The 22,665-nt window shown below is 35.8% G+C and overlaps 1 protein-coding gene across 2 annotated transcripts in view; it reads left to right on the top strand.

Annotated features, from left to right (window-relative positions):
• NME7 (NME/NM23 family member 7) overlaps positions 1-22,665 on the top strand; it is a 155,739-nt gene that overhangs the window by 132,367 nt on the left and 707 nt on the right. The window lies entirely within an intron of this gene.

The following is a 22,665-nucleotide window of genomic DNA, read 5'->3' as shown; positions in this document are numbered from 1 at the left end:
GGATTATCAAGCCCTCAACAGTAACAGGGGAATTGGGGCAAGAAGAGGACTTAGGGAGAGTGAGAATGAGTTTTGGAGACCTTGAGTTGGAGATGTCCAGGGGGTAGCTAGAGATGCAAGATGGCAGGTCAGGGGAGACATTAGGACTAGGTAAGTCAATGAGGAGATAGTCGCTGAGTCCCTGGAAGTTGACTGACCAACTAAGCAACCAAAAGAGCCCAGAGCACAAAGAGGGTCCAGCCCAGAACTTGGGGATAAACAGCCACAGTCAGTGAGCCCCAACTGTCTAGGGATTGGTAAAAGACACCGAAAAGGTTCTGAGGGCCCAAGAAAGATAAGGATTCAGAAAAGGCTGCCTTGATGGGGCCATCATGGGACCCACAGAGAGAGCAGTCTTAATGAATGATGAGGACTGAAGCCGGACCACAGAGACTGGCAGAGGAAAAAAAAGGGAGGACACTGATTTTACATTGTCTTCTTGAGGACCTGAGCCAGAAAGGCAGGGTGGCAGGGTGACATGGAACACAAGCTAGTTGGGAGGAGAGCGTTTGAGAATGAGGGAGACAGAATCATGTTGCAGCAGTAGGGAGAAACTGGAGAGTTGTGAGAGAAGGGGCCAGTCTTCTGGAGAAGATGGGATGGAATGGGATCACTTGTGCTTGTTGAGAAGGCATTCTTGTCCCCAAAATCTCAGGCAGTTGATTTACCTGATAATGCAGTACATAAGACTTTTCTTCTATATACCCAGAGACATGCTACTCTGCTATGAATGACTATACAGTCTTTTCTGGTTCTCATTCTTCTTACTGTCACCCGACATTCAGCTTCAAAGCCATCTTATAATATGTAGATAATATAGATGGAGTCTTCACAGAATTGCAAATTCTGATGATTCATCTAATCCTTACCTGAATGATAAGACACTCTATACCATTGCAAGTAATCTTCTGGTCTTGACTTGAAGACTTCTAGAAGGTATTCCTTACTTCCTTAGGCATCTCATTTTACTTTTGAGCAGTTTACAAGTATTACAAAGTACCTCATTCAAGCTTAAAATTGCCTTTCTACAATTTCCACTAATTGCTTGTAATTTTGCCTTTTGGAATGGAACAGATCAAATAAATCATCCTTTCCATATCATAACCCTTCACTTGAAAATGGTTGTCATGTATACATATATTGTATTTAACTTACACTTTAACATATTTAACATGTATTGGTCAATCTGCCATCTGGGGGAAGGGGTGGGGGAAAGGAGGGGAAAAGTTGAAACAAAAGGTTATGCAGTTGTCAATACTGGAAAATAACCTATGCATAAAATTTTTGTAAAAATAAAAAAAATGGTTGTCATGTCACAGAAAAACATAATTTTATTACCGAGGTCATTTAATTGAACCCAAAGATATATGGTAATCCTTTATACAAACACCTGATAAAGTGGCCATTCCCTCTCCAATGAGGGAACTTATCTCTCAAGGCATTTGTTTTCATATATGAATAGCTCTCCTTGTTAGGAAATTCTTCCTTAAATCAAACTTAAATTTGCATTTTTGAACCTTTTATCTATGCTCTAATTTTGTCCTTTGGAGTAAAGCAAAACAAAATTGAAATTTCTTCTATATCAGAGCCCTTCAAATATTTGATACTTGCCATCTTTTCCCTCCTTCCCATCCAAAAAAAAAAAAAAAAAATCTAAAGGCCCTTAATTTTTCTGTTTACCTTCTTTCTAAAGTCTTTGTCTTATCAGTGTCCTCTCTCAAATATAATGCTTAGCATTTAACATAATACTTGAGGCTTAATCCAACTAGGAAATTACAATGGTTCTGATATTCCCCTCATTCCTATTCTCTTCCTCACTTAATGCAGTCTAAAGTTACGTTAGCTTTTTTGGCTGCTTTGCACTTCTGTTGACTCATCTTGAGTTTTTAGTCCACCAAAATCCCTGGTCTTTTCCCCACAATACTATTTTATTTTTCCAAATGCATGTAAAGATAATTTTCAAAATTCATTTTTGTAAAACTTTGTGTTCTAAATTTTCTCTTCCCCCTTCAATCAAATGATCACATCTGATCATCACATAATCTTGTTGTTACTGTGTGTAATGTTTTTCTGGTTCCACTCATTTTGCTCAGCATCAGTTCATGTCTTTCCAGACTTTTCTGAAACCAGCCTGCTCACCATTTCTTATAATTATAGTTATTTTCCACTTATTCCACTACCTTTAAATACCATAACTTAGTTGGCCATTTCCCAACTCATAGGCATGTACTAAATTCCTAATTCCTTGCCACTATAAAAAGAGCTTACAAACCTTTTGCACATGGGGTCCTTTTCCCTTTTTTATGATCTCTTTGGGATACAGGCCCAGGAAACACTGCTGGATCAAAGGATATGCGCAGATAGCGCCTTGGGCATAGTTCCAAACTGCTGTACCCCTGGTCTTTTTCAAAGGAGCTACTCTCCATCCTTGCCTTACACTTGTGGTACTAATTCACTGAACCTATCATTATTAGATTTTATTTTGTTAGATTTGATCCATTGTTATAGCCTGCCCAGATATTTTGACTCCTGGGTCGTTTATCTAACATGTTAACTGTCCCTTCCAGCATTGTGTTATATGCAGATTTGACAAGTATTCAATGATTGTTTTTATCCAAAGAATTTTACTATGTTCAAAAGCATAGAGGCAAGCAGAGATTTTGGAGTACTTCAGCAGAGTATTCTTTCCGAGTTGACCTAGAACCACCAATGCCTGTTCTTTCAGCCTGTCTCTTCAGCCAATTATCTTCACCATCATATAGTCCAAGCAAACAAACAAAAAGTTGAAAATACTATGTTTCAATCTATATTCAGTCTTTATAGTTCTCTTTCTGGATGTGATCAGCATTTTTCATTACAATCTCTCTCTCTTTTCTATGTGAAACTATTAGTTCCTTTCTCCTATGATGCTCCTCACTAATCTAGTAATTGTCAAGAAAAGGATTGTGTGGGACCTGCACCTGATGAATAAAGCTGTGCTGACCTTTTCCTGGGTGCTCATCCCTTTTGATCCTATATCCTAGATATTGACAGAAGTCAGATATCAGCTTACTGACTGATTTTTGCAAGCTCCATTTGCCTCCCTTTTTTGAAGGTTGCCACATTATTTGCTCTTTTATAATAATGAGGCATCTTCTCAATCTTTCAGAAATTACTGATGCTGACTAACCAGTTTTTAACATTCTGGGACATAGTGTATAAATGGGTCTGAGGTGTAAACTTATCAAGGAAGGTAGATGTACCTCAATCTCTCCCTGCATATCTTGGCTTAACCATTTTTTTTCTTACAGTACTGTTGTTGGTCTTTGAAGTTAAATTATTTTCCATCTTCATTTCTATTTTATGAATTTATCTTTTAAAAAATCTGAGTTGGTTATGAGCCTATGATACATTCACATAGATCTTTTTAAAATGCCAGAGGAGGATTCTGGGAAGATGGCAGAGCAGGTTGGTAAATTTCAAGCTCTCCAGATTTTCCAGAGACAGCAAATTTGTGCCTCAGAACAAACATGGACTGGTGAAAAATCAAGAAGACTTGGGGAAGAACTGGGGTCCTCCTGGTATCCTAAGAAGATCTGAGGAAAGATCTTAGACCTGAGATTAATCAGTGTGAAGTGCAAACACCTAGAAACACCAGAGGGAAAGACCTTGGGTCAGCAGGGTGTGACCCATGTCTCAGCAGGAAGCACAGAAACTTTCAGCTCTGTGACAGCCCTTGAGTTGGGGTGAGTCTGGGAAGACTGAGGGAGCCCCCAGGCTCAGCTGTGCTGCAGAAACTCGGCCCTGGGTGGGAAGGAAGCTGCACACTGGGAGTGCAGAGGTGTGGGGCAGGGACGCTGCTGGCTTAAGGCACTTTGCAGTCTGGGCTTCCAGGTCAAGAAGAAAGACCCCTACCACAGAGACTTAATATGGGAATAGGAAAGCCTCCTCTTCAGAGGAGGATACTGAAGTAAAAAAAAAAAAAAGCTGCTTCTGCCCCAGAGTATTGTGAAATGGCTCCATGCCCAGAGAAAATTTATAGAAGAATTAAAAAAAAAAATCTAAAAATTAAATGAGAGAGATTGAGGAAAAACTAAAAAAGAAAAAAAAGCCATCCAAGACAAACAAGGAGATTATGAAAAAAAAATTAACCATAGTAAAGGAGATACAGAGTCTTAAAGAAGAAAATTGTTTGAAAATTAAAATTGGGCAAGGGAAAGCCAGTGAAGCTCTGAGAGACCAAGAAATAACAAAACAGATTTATATAAGACTGGAGGGAAAAAAAACCAGAATGTACAATATAAGAAAAATAAATCTGGATAACAGATCAAGGAGAGAAAAATATACAGAATAATTGGACTACCTGAAAACTGTGACCAAAAAAGAACCTTGACAAGATAATGCTAGAAATAATCCAAGAAAATTGTCCTGAAGTTATAGCACATGAGGGGAAAGAAAAACTAGAAAAAAATCTACCAATCATCACCTCAGAGATTCTTTGTGGAAGCTACATAGGAATATTATTACCAAATTTATAAACTCCCAGATCAAAGAGAAAATTTTGAAAGAAACAAGGAAAAAAACACCATTCAGATATGCTAGAGCTATAATTAGAATTGTATAGGACTTATCAGCAGCCACAATCAAAGATTGCAGGGCTTGAAATCATATATAATACTGGCAATCAAAAGAACTGGGCCTGCAGCCAAAAATGTCATATCCAGCAAAATTATTTATAATATTGAATGAAAAAAAGACATTCAATGAACTTGCAGATTTTCAGGACTTTGTTTCAATCAACCCCAAAGTTAATAGAAAACTTAACATATAAGGGCCAATATTAAAGATCAATTTCAAGGAATTCATCATGGACAAATGATTTGGTTTTTTACATGGAAATGTATCCCATATGTTTGCTTTACATCAGTAATTGGGTAACGCAAAAGAAAGATTGGGGCAGAGTTGAGTACTCTGACTCTAAAAAGTAAAACTGTTTAGGAAAAGATAAAATTATTAATTATGTTACACAAATGAGGTAGAGACAAAAAATAAATACGGAGGCATTAGAGGGAGGAGGAGGGTTTGTAATTCTGAAAATATACTCACATTGGGAATGGGTTAAATAGACAACACTAAATATATACCATGAGGGATATATAACCCTCCAAAATCTATAAAGAAATAAGGGGGGAGGATGAGGGAAGAATACAAGGAGAGGACCCATGAATGGGCAGGGGAGATTAAATAATAGCAAAGCAAGTCAAGGAGAAGAATTAAAATTAGAAGAGTTATCAGGGATAGGAAAGAAGAGATATATATAAACACTACAACAAGGATCAGGAATAGAATTTATTAGAAAAAGTAGAGCTAGTAATCATTGATCTTAAAGTCAAACTAAAAAATTCAATCATAAGAGAAATTTACATTATGTCAGTTATATTAATATTGTTTTAGATTCATGTTTTTATATGAGTAAATGTGTGTGTGTGTATATGTAGGTATGTATATATAGATATATGTGTGTGTGGGTTCTATGGATGGGTATGAATATATATGTGTATGTATATAGATATATATGTATGTATGTATGTATGTATCTCTGTATATCTATATATACAAACATCTGTGCTCAACTATAGCCTGCTTTAGGGAGGTGAGGTGAGGATTATGAAAAGGGAAAAAAAATAAAGTTTTAAAAAAAGTTCATAGCAGAGGACAAATAGAATAACCTATAAGAAAGCAAAAATGGACACTCATGAATATAATTTTGTCTATTATTATATATGCTCTCTTGAAGTGGAAATTTATTGTATATTATATATTTTGAATCCTTCTTGATATTCTGTTAGACACATGACAATGTATTCTTCTGTTTTCTTTTTTATTATTTTTTCTTTTTTTGTCTTTTTTTCCTATTTTGTTTTTTCTTATTTTGTATTTAGTGAAATAAATTTTTAGAAAGAAAAAAGAAAAATTAAAAAAAAGAGAGAAAATGACATCCATAATATCAAAAAAAGAAATGCTCCCTTTTCATGGTATGTGAATTCATGTGCTATGATAGAACTATGATTAAGTTAGCCATTCTGCAAATCCGTTTGGAGTTTTTCTTCAAAAGTTACTAAACCATGCATATTAACTCGGAGAAAATACTCCTAGGCCTGTATATCAAAGAAAATTTTTAAAAAGAGGGAAAAAGGAATGTACAGAAATATTTTTGTGGTAGAGAAAAAACTAGGGGCATGCCCATCAATTGGGGAATGGCTAAACAATGACATATGAAGATACTACTGCTGTATAAGAAATGATGAAAGCTTGTTTCAGAGAAACTGGGAAGACTTATGAACTAATGCAGAGTGAAGTGAGCAGAACCAAGAGAATATTTTTTAGTATAACAATAATGTAAAAGTGAAGATTTTTGAAAGAATTAAGAATTTTTAACAAAACAATATTCAACCATGTTTCCAGAGGATTGATGATGATGATAATGAATGCTCCCTACCTCCTGACAGAGAGGCGATGAAGAGGGAACCCCAAAACTCTGAAAAAACCTTAATTAATTAATTAATTAATTAATCCTTCTTTGACTCTGCCTCAGGGAGGGGACTCCACCCCAAGCACAGTTTCATCTTTATTATCTGGGTGGGGATGGCTCAGTCCCCAAACCCATTGAATTCAATACAAATTCTAACCCTGGAATGTTACCAATAGCCTTTTCTCTTTATCCTCACCTATTTCTTCTAACTAGGCTTTAATGTTACTTCCAATCCCCATAATAAACCTTTTTTTATCAATCTAGGTTTTCAGGTCTATAAATTCCTTTACAGAGAACTGCTTATGTGCCACTAGACCTCATTTTCATTTGGGTACCCCAAATCTAAACCTCATCTTTTATAGACCAATATATAAATTGAGTCTTGCATTTTTGGACAAGATTAATGTGGGAATTAATTTTATTGGACTAGATGTATTTGTTTCAATCATTTTGTTTTCTTTTGGAGGGGGAAGATGAGAGGAAGAAAAAATAAAAACTTGACAGTTCTCATAAAATTGTATCTGGTTGCAATTTAGAAAGTCATTTTGTTGAAAACTTCTCATCCCACTTGTACTATTTTTTTTTATTGAGTCCTAAATAATTTGAAATCTGCTTTCCCAAAATTTAAAGTACATTCTTCCAAACATGACATTTAATTCTGGGACAATTCCACTGCATCTGAATGCAAATCAGATATAAATATTCCTTGTTGAAAGAGATTATTCAAATACTTGGTGCATCAAAAGATTTAATTTTGTTAATTTTCAAGAAATGCTTTATTTTGTATTCAGTGTGAAGTTTACAGATTTTAAATCAGCTCTGGTTTCTGCTCTTAGAGGTTTGAAGGCCAATAAATAACTTCCCCTGAATCGCACAAACTGGTTGCCAACCCTTACCTTCCCTGGACTCTCAATTTGCATCCTGAAGCAAATCCTGTTTTGAAGGGATTTCATTTGGATGTAAACTCTTTGCAAAACAAATGAACAAATAATCTGCTAGGTCTGTCTATAAAAGTTAATTTCTCTCCTGATTATTTTGCTAGCTGTGTTTCAGTTTGTAATGTTCACAAAAATTAGAAATTTCTTATTTGTTCCCATGAAAAATATTAAAGCTCTCAAGGCATTTTGCTTTCTTCTCATATGAACATGTGGATAATAGCCCTGTACCCCAGACAGTTTTTCCTTACTTTGTCAGTAAGTAGTCATCTATTTGCCAGTTTCAGGATGAATGGTTCCAAAGATCCTTTTTTGGCAGAAAGTTGCCTTTGATTGTTATCAAATGTAGTGAGCCCAGTTTGTAGAGCTCCTGAGGTGCAGAATGTTTGTCTGTGGCTATTTAAAACACAGATGTTCTTTGTGGCTGTATAAGTTAAAGCCCACAGGCAGAAAACTTTCTGGATATAACAACCATTTAGCACCATTCAAAACCATTAGAACAATGGCATGAAATAAATAAACACAGTAACTTAACTCAACAGAACAATGGTTTCCAAACCGTTTGGGTCTTGTCTCTCAATTTGTAAAACATTTTTGAGCCCATGCACTTCTCAATGTGTATATGTTTACTTATAAATTGATATTATATTTAGCATGGTATATCCTACCATATTATATCATAAATTATACATTAAGTTAAGTTTCATACATTATGTTTAAATTATATATGTATATTAGAGTATGATTAATAATGTTTTGGAATCAGGTAGACTCATCTTCCCAAGTTCGTATCTGGCTTCAGATATCCTTCCTAGCTGTGTGACCCTAGGCAAGTCACTTAATCTTGTTTGCCTCAATTTCCTCACCTGTCAAATGAGCTGGAAAAGAAAAATGGCAAGCCACTCCAGGATCTTTGCTTCCCCCCCAATAAAAAAAAAGAGTCACAAGAAGTTAGTTAGAGGTGACTGAAGAAAATGACTGAACAACAACAAGCAAACAGAAGCAGGAGATTTGTGGTGGGAAAAATGACTCTATACAATTGCATATCTAGTGAAGGATAAATAAGAAACAGAAGCTAACACTAAGATGGCAAATGTGGGTGAGTAGAAGATGCTATGGATAACTTTCACAATAATAGAAAAGTTCTTAGAGGGAGTGAATTTTGAGGGAAAGAGAATATTTTGGAAGCAGCCACAGTTTCCCTTTCTGTGTTTAGTTTTCAAAATATGAATGGCCTAAAGCTATATTTTAATAAATTTATCTTTTCATTTATTATAGTCAAAATAGGGGAGAAGTGGTTGAGTGATTACATCTTTTTATAAAGTGAATTTTGTTTACTTTTCAGTTGGTTTTGAATAGTCCCCAAATGGTTCTCTGACAGAGCTCATAATACTCAATCCACAGCTAGGCTTAGCCTTTCTGTAAATGATCTTCACATTTCTTAATAAGGACAATAATGCATTTATTTTACTCTTTAATTTATGTTTATTTTGTAAACACAGAGACAATAAAAGATGGGTTCGTGTTCTTCCTATGACATCTGCTGCCCATGAATATAGAAAAGTTTGTTCATTTCTTAATAGTAAGACTATGTTACACAGTTGACCTGCTGCATCCATAGAGGGTGTTTCCACTTGGGAGTTACATACATGAAAAAGTCATAGATCCATAAAATTACAGGACCACTCTAGATCCCCCTCCGTGCCCCACCAATCTTTCAATAAACATGGAACACAAACCTCTAAAATTGTCTATCACTACTCATTTCCAGCATATGGACAGGGGGGAAAAGTGAGGAGAATTTAGTATTTAAAATTGTCTTAACACCACAGCAGAGTCATTTGAAACTATCTGATTAAGTTTTGATTGAAATAGATTGGTTTTTCCCCTGCAACACAGATGGTCCAATGGGAAGAGTTGCTGGAGTCCCTGGCCCTGCCTAAGACCTCTGCTGATTGATGGACTGAAAGTGAGAGGATAGTTTCCTAAATGTATAATGAACTCATGTATTCCTTAAGATTTTTGGACAGGGAACTTTGGAGTGATTGGCTCATATTTTCTCCTTGTCCATCAGACTGGAAGGTCATTTTGTTAAATGAAGGGTTAGTCCCAGGAGGTATGGCAAGGTGTCTAGAAGAAAGAAAACACCATTGTAGTTGGCATTAATTGGATCCCTTGATAATGATCTCAGCTCAAAAGGAAAGGATTGATTGAGTTAGATGATGAAAATAAAATTCTTCCCTCACTCCTGAAGTGTGATCTGGAGACCAGGGCTGAAGTGGTTCAGACAGTTCTCTTCCTTCTTAATTCAGGTAAAATACTGGGCAGTTAATAGCACCAAGTCTAAAAGGCCCTTTGTTGGCATTTAATGCAGATTTTCTCTCTGGAGCTGTTTGAATTGATGACATTTTCTTTCATAATTCTATCTGGCTAGCAAGTTAAAAACCACAATACAAATTTGGATACTGATTTGGATATTGCCTAGTGACCCTAGAACATAAATTGATCTGCTTACTGATTCTGTTTTATTTAATATTTCATTTGGTTTTCCCCAATAATCCTTTGTGACAAGTCTGTGATCATTTCTTTTTTGCAAATGAGAAAACTGAGGTGACTTACTCCTTTGCTAGATCGATCTTCATTTACCCAGTAAGCATGGGTACCCTTCAAAGCCCTATCCTAGGCCCTCTTTTCTTTTCCCTCCATACTATTTCACTTGGTGATCTCATTATCACTTCCCAAGGATTTCATTATCATATTTACACAGATGATTCTCAGCTCTATTTTTCCACCCCTAACATTTCTTATGACCTTTAATTTCATAATTTCAGTTTCCTATTGGTTGTTTTATACTAGATATTTCTTAAACATCTTAAACTCAATATTCAGACACTGAGCTCGTTATCTTTCTTCCCAAACTGCCTTCTTAACTTCCCATATTCACCTTCTATCCTTCCAGTCACCTGAGCTCCCAACTTATCATCCTCAATTTTTTACTCTCTCTTCTTCCCCCATAATCAAAACCTGTCCATTTTACCTTGTAGTATCTTTCATATATGTCACCTTCTCTCCTTTCACACTTACCACTTTGGTGCAGACCCTTTATCCCTTCATTCCCTAATTAATAGAAATAGGCATAGAATGGTTTTACATATATGTATATGAAGATATATATGTATGTAATATACATACATACATACATATATATGTGTGTATGTATATATATATCTATATCTATATATACTTATATACTTATATATATTCACATTAAGTTGCAGTCTTTAGGGTGAGGATAGGGGAGGAAGAAAAAAATAAAATATTAAGTACACAACAGAAAAAAAGAAAATCTAGAACAAATTCAGAAAAGCTAGGTAACTTTGAAAATAATGTGTAGCATTTATTATATAGATTTTCTTGAAATGGAAATGTATTATTTTATATTGAATCCACTCATGTTTTGCTGTGTATATGGAAAATTTTTTTTATACTTGTTTTGTATTTAAGTTTAGAATGAATAATTTTTTTAAACGTAAGATAATCAAAATGAATTCTCCTCATTTGAGACTGGACTAATCAGATTCTGAGTTTTGGACAACGCTAAAAAGAAGGAACCGATATCTTGTTTAACCTAAAGATTTAACCTGATAAAATTTTAAGTAGATAATTTTTTTAGGTCATACCAGAAACCCACCTTAGTGTTGTTTATAAACTCTGTAGACATAGTTGGAGAGTAAATTAAATTAAAGTTGAATTTTAAAAGAGATTTGTAAAAGGCTGAAACTCTTAAAAGGTGTGCTTGAATCAGACAACTGAGCACTTAAGGCTAATTACCTATTGGACAATGATTCTATTAGCATATGTTTGGAAAAATGGCCCTTCTCGAGGTTTGGTGTATACAGATAATCTTAGGAAGGATTAAAGAGTGATATGAGACAAGCCAGACTCACTTTTCAGCAGGATGAGGAGAAAGGTTGGTGGGGAGCCTGGGGTCTGTCTCCTTCACTTCACCCCCCAAAAACCAAGGACTTTTACTTATCCTGACTCCTGCTGTTCTTGAGGCCTCCAGGGAGCTAGTCTGAACTTTACAGAGATTTGATTAGATGATATTTTATTATGCACAGAACCTTTTTTTTTTTTGTCTTAACTGCCTAGTGTAATTAGGCCTGTGTGTTCCTTTCACTAAGAGGAATATCACCCTCCACTTGTTACTTGCTGGAAGTCACTACCGGTTCTCCACTGGCAATCCATCTGGAGCTCTTCCCTTCCCTGGTGGTGGCTGTTCTGCTAGAGTTTGAACTTGCTTACCAGGTGGATCTTCATCTTAGATCAGAGTCATTGGCAGAAAGCAGGACCCAAGCCATTTGGAAGGATACTCCTTTAGTCACTGGTTAAGACAGGGAAAAATGGAGGCAATGAGAAATACAAAAAAGAGAAAGAGAGAGCACATGAAGACCAGTCAGTCCTTCAGTAAATATGTTAAGTGCCTATGAGGTACCAGGCATTGTGCTAAGCACTGGAGATGGATGTCTTTTGGTTGCTACATTTATTTTATACAACTGTGGCCCCATGAAAGACACAAAACTTAGTTCTGTTCAAATACCTTGTTGTCTCATCAGAGAAACAAAAATAAGATATTTTAGTACTTGAAGAGGCCTAGTCAGGGATTTCTCTTGTCTGGGTTCTCCATATTCCAACTATGACTGAGTTAAAATACAATAAAGTCTTACTTATACTCATAAAAATATTAGAAATTCATTCAAGTGAAATGAGGCTGAGGAAAGTCTTTAGACAAATAGGGTAGCTACCCCTTGTGATGTCATGTGCCATGCATGATCAGAAAGAACAGGGCATTTCTAATCAGAGGATCTGAGGTCCAATCTCAGCTCTGCTCACTCACTGATTCTGCGATCTTCGCTTCCTCCTCTGTAAAATGGGCAGGCTGGGCTGGGTAACTTAGCTTAGGAGAGACACTAGTGTACTGGGAATCCCTCTCTTCCCTTGCCTGCTTCCCCACTGCTGTCTTCATGGCGATTCCCTCCCAACACTGCCCTCTGGGGTGCTCCTCAGCCCAGCTTCACCCTAGGCATGCAACAACCTTTCTACCCCCAAATTCTCCATGCATGCATCCCCCACCTCAGCCCCAGAGTTGAGCTTCAGTCTGTGTAATTTCTTTCCCTATTAGAACATAAGCTGTTGGAGAGTAAGGACTTTATTCCTTGCTTATATGCTTGGCGCAGTGTTTGGCACATAGTTAATTCTTAATGTGTGCCTTCTCTATCTGTGTATCTCTCTGTATGTCCATTTGTCTACCTGGTATAGTGCCTAGCACTTGGCACTCAATAAAAGCTTTCACCATCTTTCTCTCTGTCTCTATCTTTCCATCTGGATAGATAGGGAAAATGGTGGTAATGAGAAATAGAAAAGAGAGGGAAAGGAGCCCAAGATCAGCCAATCAACAAACACTTAAGTGCCTGCTAGGTGCATTAATACCTTCTCATTGCCTGCTTTACTATCCATCCCCTAGCTTTCTGCCTGTCCATCCACCTACTAAAAAACCTCTTGACTTTTTAAGGTAACACATATATTCAGCAGTCTTCCATAATTTCTTTTTCTTAGTCCACTATCATATTTGGTGAAACTTTTTCCCTCAGGGTGCATTTCTGGCTCATGTCTTTGCCATTCCAAGTTTATTGGCCAAAAAAACCAAAATAAAACAAACAAAAAACAAAGAAAAAACCCATTGTGCGATTGTCTTTTCTTTTCAAATTCTTCCTATTGCGGGTCTCCCTCCTCCAGAAGCTCCATTTGGGCTTCCAAAGTCCAAGCACTGGGCTGACCGTGTAGCTCTGGAATCTTCTGTGGTTCTTCATCATCTCCAAGATCTGCTGCTCAGAGCCTTCAGAGCTGCCCTTCCCTCCCTCTGATCTGGCTCCCACACTCTGTGACCCACTGACACTGACCATCTCCAACTATTTTTTCGGTATCTGTGCCCCCAGCCTTGAATGTGTTCCCTCCTCATTTCAGCCTCCTCTCTTCCCACTTTCCCTCAGATCCCAACTAAAAGGCCACCTTCTAAGGGGAACCTTTTGGGATCTCTTCGTTCTACTGCCTCTCCTGTATACAGCCAGTCTCTCTATATTTTTATGGCATTTTCCCCATTAGAAGATGAGCTAGAAGATGTTTTCTTTCTTTGAATCTCCAGCACCTGCACAGTGCCTGGGACACAGTAGGTGCTTAATAAATTTTGTTGTGACCGGGTAAAGCACTTTATCTGTGCTCATGTTCTTCTATTCTGTCTTTATATATGTTGTTCTATATAGCTCTAGTTACAGAATTGGCTGACTAAAGCCACATTCATCTTGTCTGTGATGTGCACCTAGTTATACACTTTATATATAGCTGCACAACTTTCTTGAATTTAGACTTACTGGGCCAGCAGAACACCTTCTGTTTAATCTCTTTTCCTATAGAAGCTAATCCTTCTTTTAGTTATTTTTAGTTGCTCAATATCTGAGAAAGGCAAATATGAGGATGGAAAAGTTTGCATGTAAGAGGTGGAACTTCAGAAGGGAGAGGCTGTTAACCTGGCTTGAAGAGAAGTCCTAATTAAGGACAGTGGGAGGGATGGGCTGTGGAAACCTTTCTGTGCTAGGCTAAGGACTTAAGTGGTGAAAAGCTTTCTTTAGGAAAACTGTTTTCCCAGTTCTGCATGCTGGCACTAGATTTCTGCTTCTCTTTATTAAGGCACTTCTATTCTCTGTTATTTTAGATATTTGAATCCTTATCTGGATTCAAAGCACCATATAATGTAATTTGTGATTAAAACCTGAAATAGTGAAAACTAAGAGCAGACTTCTAACTTAAGCTAATTCAATTTCATTGTGTTATAAACCAGATGGGTTAACAGCAAGGTCACTCAGGAACGACCTTCATCTTACATCTAACTGTGAAAAACTTTTCATTTTCATTTCTGAGCTCTTTCATATGGATAACTCAATACTTGGCTTAAGTAATAACTTTTTCCAGAGCTTGTAAATTCTTCTGTGTGAATACTCTTGGCTTCTTAGCATTCCTTTTACCTATATAACTGTATGATTTGTAGGGAAGGATAAGGAGGAAGAACACTATGGGACTGCCCAGCCCAGTAGATACTGTCTTGTCTCACTCAGGAATCATTCCCATGGCAATTTGCTAAGACTTAGCCTTGAGAGCTACCAAGAATAATAGAAGAATAGAAGATCAAAGTTCTCACTTCTAGCAAATTATAGAGGATAAGAGGAATTTTGCAAAGACTTGGAAGATTGGATACTGGTCTGCAATTTAGGGCCTTTTTCAATTCCCTGGGGCCCTATCCATGGTTTCATTAGTTGTAAGTGCCAGCAGTAGGACTTGAGAGATCTTCCTGACCCCCAAATAGCCCCTCTATTTATCGTGTCACACTGACTCTCCTATAGATTTCTAGGCTTATCTATCTATCCTGATCTCATTAAGGAGGGTCCTAGTTTCTTCAGGCTTGCTGCTTTTAGGAAAATGTTATTTTCCTAAAATATATTATTCAAAATCCCTGGAAGACTTCACTATCTGTAGGAAATTCCTTCTCTATTTGAACCTATTGCCCTGATTTCCTGCCTGAATTATCTCATTATTGAAAAGAGCCAACTCCATCAGAATTGATCATCATATAATTTTGATGTTGCTTTTGGCGTACAATGTTCTCTTGGCTCTACTCACTTCACCTAGCATCAGTTTCTGCAAGTCTCTCCAGGCCTTTTCCAAAATCATACTGCTGATTGTTTCTTATAGAACAATAATATTCCATTACATTTGTATACTATAACTTATTCAGCCATTCCCCAGCTGGTGGACGTCCACTCAGTTTCCAGTTTCTTGCCCTTACAAAATGGGCTGCCACAAACATTTTTCCATGTGTATCCTTTTCCCTCTTTTATGATACAGACCCAGTAGAGACATTGCTGGATCAAAGGGTATGCAGAATTTGATAGCCCTATAGGCATAGTTCCAAATTGCTTTCCTGAATGGTTGGATTTAACTATGTCATTCTAAAAGAGATTGTATAGGAATGAGAAAGGAGGTATATGGATTAGTGTGATTGTTTTTTTTTTTTTTTTTAAAGAAATAATCATGCATGTAACTTTTTTTTTTTTAACAATAATTTTGTTCTTTGCACTTTGGATATCTTAAGAGAAGATGTCAGCGCTTTCAGAATTCTGTTTCCTTTAGCATGGATTTTATCTATGTATAGTTGTTCTAGTCCAGTCATTCTTTCCTGCCTTCATCTTCCCAATTATCATTTCCATTTTCTCATGTAATCATAAGGTTTTTAAGAGTCCAAATATGGTAGATCTATTGTGAATCATTATGAAAATAGGTTAATCACTTCAAAAATCCTGAAAAATCTGACTCATTTTGTGTCAGTTTGCTTGCCTTATTCAAGTTTCATTTATAAATGCTTTCATTTATAGAAGATAGTGTCACTTGAATTTCACACTAAATTTTCCATAGACTTATATTCTTCCATTGTTTTTTGATGTGGTGTCTTTTTTTTTTTTTTTGAGACAGTGCCTGCTTGTAATATTTCACAATTATCTTGTATAATTTTTTTGCAAATGTATATACTCTTGATTTCATGTTACCCCATAGCTATCATGTCTTTCTACTTGATAAGATAATCAAATCTGTTGTTGGATAAGGTAGTTTCTAGGTTCTTTGGGCCTCCTCATTATGTTAACTACATTGGTTAATCTTTTGAATGAAATGGTGACAATTAGAGTTAATGTACTTCAGACAGTAGCTTGTTTGAATTGGTCAGATTTGAGTTATAAATGTATATAATCTATATTTTTATCCATTCCTCTTTCTCATTTGTTGATTTTTCTTTGATTTTTCACATATATGATTCTGAAATGATTCCCACATCAATAGCTAGTTGTTTGTCTGTTAAGATATTATCAATTTCTTTTTTTTTTTGAAGTTTTTTTTTGGGGGGGGCAGGGTGTTGGCTATTCTAGTGCCTTCTGCTTCCTTTCTTGAGATGTTCATAATTTATTTACATCAGATGTAATGCTTCTAAACAGTCTATGAGACTTTGACTTCTTTTATTTCTTCTCCCTGAACTATATTTTCTAAATGCACTTTTCCCCACCCTCCCCACATCCACGTTTTAATCAAAATCTCTAGATATAAGATATACATTGATTTAATTTAAAGAAAAACTTCTTAAACTTTGGATTGAGACCCTATATGGGGGTTAAGGTAATGAATATAGGGGTTGTGAAAAAGTAAGAACAAAACAAAAAAAAAAAAACTATTTCTTGAGAAAACACTACAATTTTCTTCCAGACTCTCCACAGCTTTGCCTTGCTTACTCTTATAGCCTTTCCCCTCGGAGTCCAGTTCTTTTCATGATTAGAAGTGCTTTCCATCCTTCTTACTATAACCCTCCCAAAGACCCCCACCTCTTCTTCTTTGACTCCTTTGCCCATTTCATTTTCAATGGGGCAGCCCATATACATAGCTCTAATGGTCTGATTGATATGGGTATGGGGAAAAAAAAAAAAGGTAAAACATTAAATCTTCAAAAGGATCTGTTTTTATTAATCACCAATCCTCAAATTCAAAGGTTGGTCCTTCTCAAAGTGTGCTGGGAGGGTATCAGGTTCGAGTTGGAAATATGCCTTTGCAGCCAAGAAATTAAATCTCTTCTGCCTTAGGTAAGGCAAAAGGTTTGAAATGTTTTTAGGTAAAGTTGAATCAATTGCAGTTAAGTCTGTTTCTTTGGCTTGTTTATAATTGAATATTCAGTAATATTCAAAATGAATGTAGATTATTCCTTGAATGCAAATCCAATATAATATGCTATATATGCCAATGTTTTGGATACAGTCTGATAGGATTTGTCTAATAGTGCAAGATCAATCCAAGTAAAGGCAGATTGACCAAAAGGTGATGAATTACTTGACTAAGGCAATCCAGGAAACAATGGTTCATGTTGTAATGGGCTTGAAATAATGTGTCAAGGTTCTTGCTCAGTTCACCTCAACAAATAATTTTGAGCATCTACTATATATAAAGCTCAGAGGGGTTCACAGATAGATAAGATACAATTCTTGCTCCCTGTAGCTTATGGTCTGGTTGGATAGATAACTTTGTGCATAGATAACTTTGATATAAATTATGTGAGAGAAAGAGCTCATAAGATATAAACAAATACGATAAGAAATCAAAGGTGGTAGGGACCACTTTTGGTTAGAGTTGGTGAAGCAACAAGGTGGTCTATTTGGGTGACGATGGAATTTGAGCTGAACCCACAAACATGGGTAGGATTTCCACTATGGGCATGTTGGAGCATTCTAAGAGTGCAATCTATATGAATTCATATTATTATCATCGTAATAGTTACAGTACAGCAACAATAGTTGTGGTGATGGTGGTAGTAGGTAGTAGTAGTAGTAATAACATTGAGGCATTTAGCTAAAAAGGTAGAGACCTGGAATCAAGAAGACCAAGTATTAAGCCTGCTCATCCTAACTGTGAATCCTGGACATGTCATTTGTCCTCTGCCTTAGTTTCCTCATCTATATAATGGTGATGATACTAACAGTACTTATCTCCCAGGATTATTGTAAGGTTTAAATGAGATACTATTTATGTAACATACTTAATAAATACTTGTTTTTATGGAAGTAGTAGTAGTACTTCTTGTTGTTATATAGTAAAAGTATAGGTACTATATAGTGGTAATAAGAATAGTATAGTAATAAAATTAGTAATAATAATAGGTAATAGTTAATAAAACAATAAAGTTAATAATAAAATATGTGATGATATATGTAACATAATAAAAAGTTAATAAAATAGTAGTGATAGTAGTAGTGGTAGTAGTAGTAGTAGTAATAGAACTATTAATAGTGGTGGTGGTGGTATAGGAGGTGGTAATAATTGTTGAAGACTTGATTCAGTCATGGCACAATTAAAGATCTAGAGTTTCTAGAAAATCAGGACAAGTGACTTTCAGGAAAGGACATCTTTCACAGTTTGGATTCTAGTGAACAAGAGATAATATCTTTCGGAATGCTACTAGCTCACTCTTGGAAAGGGTTATATAATAAACAGAAATTTATCCTGAAAGAAGGATCAATTTACTCACTTGATTAAAACCATTCTTGAGTGCTCCTTGGATGGTTTCCCTCTATATTCATAAAGCATTTATTCCTGGATTTTCAAGGTAATCACAATTGGTTCTGCTTCATGGGGCAAATATACATAGAGACCAAAATTTTCATAATCCTTTAAGAATCCAGAACTGTGAGATATCATTTGTGCTTCAGTAGATGAAAGCCCAGCTATCGAAATCTTTCAGTCACTGATAATACCTTTAATTAGGGAGTTGGGGCAGTTCCCTACAGTTTGAACAAAGCATTCTATTGTCTTGAAATAGCTAGGGCTCAAATTAGATTTTACCCAAACAAGTACAGAACAAAAAGCTGTGGTTCTCTTTTCCTCCAGTTCCTTACATATGTACATGCTTCTTTACTAGGAATCCATTATCTCAATGGACTTTTGAAAGTCTGTTTCTCTGGTTTGACTTTTGAGATGATCTATAATTTCATCATATGGTCACTGACTTCATTGACGCATACTACATCTTGTCTTCTTAGGTAGCCTTTGTCCATATTTTATAATAAATTTTTACTGTGCTAAAGATATTTCTTCTTTTTTTTTTAAATTTTTTTTAATTTTTATTTTTTTTTATTTTTCTGAGGCTGGGGTTAAGTGACCTGCCCAGGGTCACACAGCTAGGAAGTGTTAAGTGTCTGAGACCAGATTTGAACTCAGGCCCTCCTGAATTCAGGGCTGGTACTCTCTCCACTGGGACACCTAGCTGCCCCCCCCATTTCTTTCTTCTTTATGCATCATGAGGATATTGATGTATATTCTTGGTTTATTCATCTGTTGTTATCTAACATTCATAAATCATAGACTGAGAATTAAAAAAAATATTACGGATTTTAGAATTAGAAAGCATCTTATAGGTTCTTAACTTCAATCTTTTATTTTAAAAAGAAGGAAACAGGCTAAAAGAGTTTTAAGTAATTTTCTTTTGCCCACGGTGACTCAACTGATAGGAGACTGAGACAGAATTCTAAACCAGGTCTTCCTGTCTCTAAGTCCTGCACTCTACCAACTACACCATATTCTCTCATTCTTCCTATGGAATCAGACCACTTCTTTTCCTGATCATACTCTAATAAGTCTACCTTTTTTTGTATGATTCCTTGATGACATTTTTTACTCCTGTGGTCTTTGAAATTCTCCATACTTGCAGCATGCTCTTTTATCTTGTCTTCTTTGTGACATTTATTTTTAATTGTTTTGAGATTGTTGTAGTTCATATTTGGTACCATATAAAGTTGCTGGTAGAAATGTTGATATTAAAAAAAATGGCCCTTTGTTTTCATAAGAAGCTTGAGGTCATTAAAGGAGCTTTGCAATTTCCTGAAGGCAATCCAGCCTTTTTTCTTTCTCGTTTATTTCTGGGTCCAACTCAGCAAGCTATACTATCTGTCAAATATACATACATACATACATACATACACACACATACATTAATGGCAATTTTCTTAAAAGCAGAAATTTTTGCTTTTGGTTAGCCAGCATCTACTAGGTGCTTGAAATATTAACTAAACGTAATTTTTTCTGCTCTAAAATCTAGCTATAAATTTCTCCATCAACACAGAATTTTAGAATGGAAACAAGCTTTTATGTTAACTATATGTAGATCTAACAACATAATTATATACTTATGTGCACAAATGTACACTCCTTCTGGGCTATTTTCCTAAACTTGAACCTTTGCTTGAAGGTTGGGTCTCCAGAGAGACAAATATTCTCAGGTTTGAAGGGTAACCTTATGAGTGGATACTTCTAATAGTATAGCACCTTGAGCCCCTACTGTTGTTTCCCATTAACAATCAGACAGTCGATTTTGCTTTTAGCAAAGGCATTTATTTAGTAAGATGGGAATAGCAGGAAAAGTTGGTATAAAATATTTTTCTCAAAAGCTTCCCACAAATACACATAGGTTTCTAGCATATATATCTGCTAGAAACCCATGTGTATTTATATATATATATATATATATATATATATATATATATATATATATATATATACACACATGGGTTTCTAGCAGATATATATATATGCACATAGGTTTATAGAATATATAATCACACATAGGTTTATAGATTATATATATATATATACACACACACACATACATAGGTTTTTATGGGTTACAGCTCTGTGTTATTTCACTTTTCTGGGCTTTAAAAATATGTTCCTTCTTTGAGGAGTCTTTGACACTTCTCTGTGAGAGATCACAGTCCCAGAAGTTGCCTTTTTCCTGGGATAATTGTCTTTCAGCACCTGTGCCTCTCTTCAGTATGGCTTTCCCATGAGACCAATCTCCTCTCTGATTTTGTCACTTCAGGGAGGGAGGAGGAGTGTGGCAAAGGAAGGAGATAAAATCCCCTCCCCACTCAAATGTGATTTTCTGTTGAAAGACTATTTTCCCCTTCTCCACTCAGATGATAGAAATATTAAAATCCCTTCAGCTATTTAAAGTCCTCAGAGACATTGTCAGCTCATCCATACAGCCAATCACACAATGCCCATTTTGACTCAGTTTCACACCTCATAGGATTACATTAAAACCTAATCATGTGTTGCTACCTACCTTACAATCACTTTGTGATTACATTCAGTGATACCTTTTGTGATTATATTGAAATAAGCAGTGGAATCCTCTTCCTTACATATAGATATGCACACATATTCTACATAATTCATTTTTTTAAAAGCCCATATAGGTAGATATGCAGATGTAGTTGTACATATGTACCTATATATCTATATGTGCAATGAATAGGTGAAAGGGGTGATTCATGGATTTGATGTAAAATATATTATTTTTCATGACAAATAGCTTCTAAACCAATATTTACATAACAATTGCTCACCAAACTAAATATTCTCATTTTCTATGGCAATTTGAGATTTATGTCACCTCTTATTTGCTTAACTAATGTGGAGCTCAATCCTTCCATTATTTAGTAGGTACTTTGTACTTTTACTGCAGCCAATTTAAATATATATATTTCCTGATGACCAGACTTCCTATAATAAGCCTAAATTTACTGAAGCTGTTTCCCAGGTAACAACCACATAGTCTTAATATCTAGCTTGCTAAAATCTGTCATACTTTGCCTTCTTTTGGCAGAGACTCTGTGAACTTTAGAGTCCCCTCCATGCTGTAAATAGACATTGCAGTGAGAGGGGGGAAGGGATGGAGTTTGTTCAACATAGGCAACTCCCTCCACCATTGTAGGTCTTGACATGTCTGTGATAGCAGATGGTTTTGAGAGAGTTGTCTGAAGTACGCATGGGTAAGGGAATTTGCCCAGCATTCTGCAGGAGACAGAAGCCACATTTGATTCCCAAGATGCTATCCCAACACCCCGTAGTCATTTTCCTGTCTCAGTCTAAATCTCATGCCAAGTCCATTCTGTGTATTGTTCTGACTCACTGCACATCCAGGCTTCATTCATTCAAGATATTTTGTAAGTTCAGCAAAGATCCATTTGTAATTAGCATTATGTGCTAATTACAGAAAATTATTTTCTTCTTCATTATAATTAACATTTAAGTTATAATTGTATATACTTATGATTACTTTTTAGAGTCCTAATCTTTTAAATTCAAGATGTTCACTTATTTTTCTTGACTTTTTGACTCAGGTTTGCTTTATTTTCTGAAATATTGAGATCACTTTGCCATTAAATGGTCACTATTCCATTATTTCACTTTGTTATAATTCCTTTAAGGCCTATTTCCATGAAGCAACGTTTGTCTTCCTCTGCTACTAATTTGTGGTCAAATTTAGCTGCTCTGGAGATACGTGAAATCTCATGTGTTATTTTTGTGGAATAAACAGGTACTGATCAGAGTTCAACATAAGCAGGTCTTTAAAGTGAAAATTACATTATTTTAATTACTATGACAAAAAAGTGTCATAGCAACTGAATGCTTCTCTTGATTAAAATCTACATGGTATTGTCTCCACAAAAAATATGAAAATTATTTGGGGACTGTCAATGG

The sequence above is a fragment of the Sminthopsis crassicaudata genome, chromosome 4 (assembly GCF_048593235.1).
Source record: "Sminthopsis crassicaudata isolate SCR6 chromosome 4, ASM4859323v1, whole genome shotgun sequence".
Lineage (NCBI taxonomy): Eukaryota > Metazoa > Chordata > Mammalia > Dasyuromorphia > Dasyuridae > Sminthopsis > Sminthopsis crassicaudata.
The sequence above is the reverse complement of the archived record's forward strand: the minus strand, read 5'-3'. Positions and strand labels throughout refer to the sequence as shown.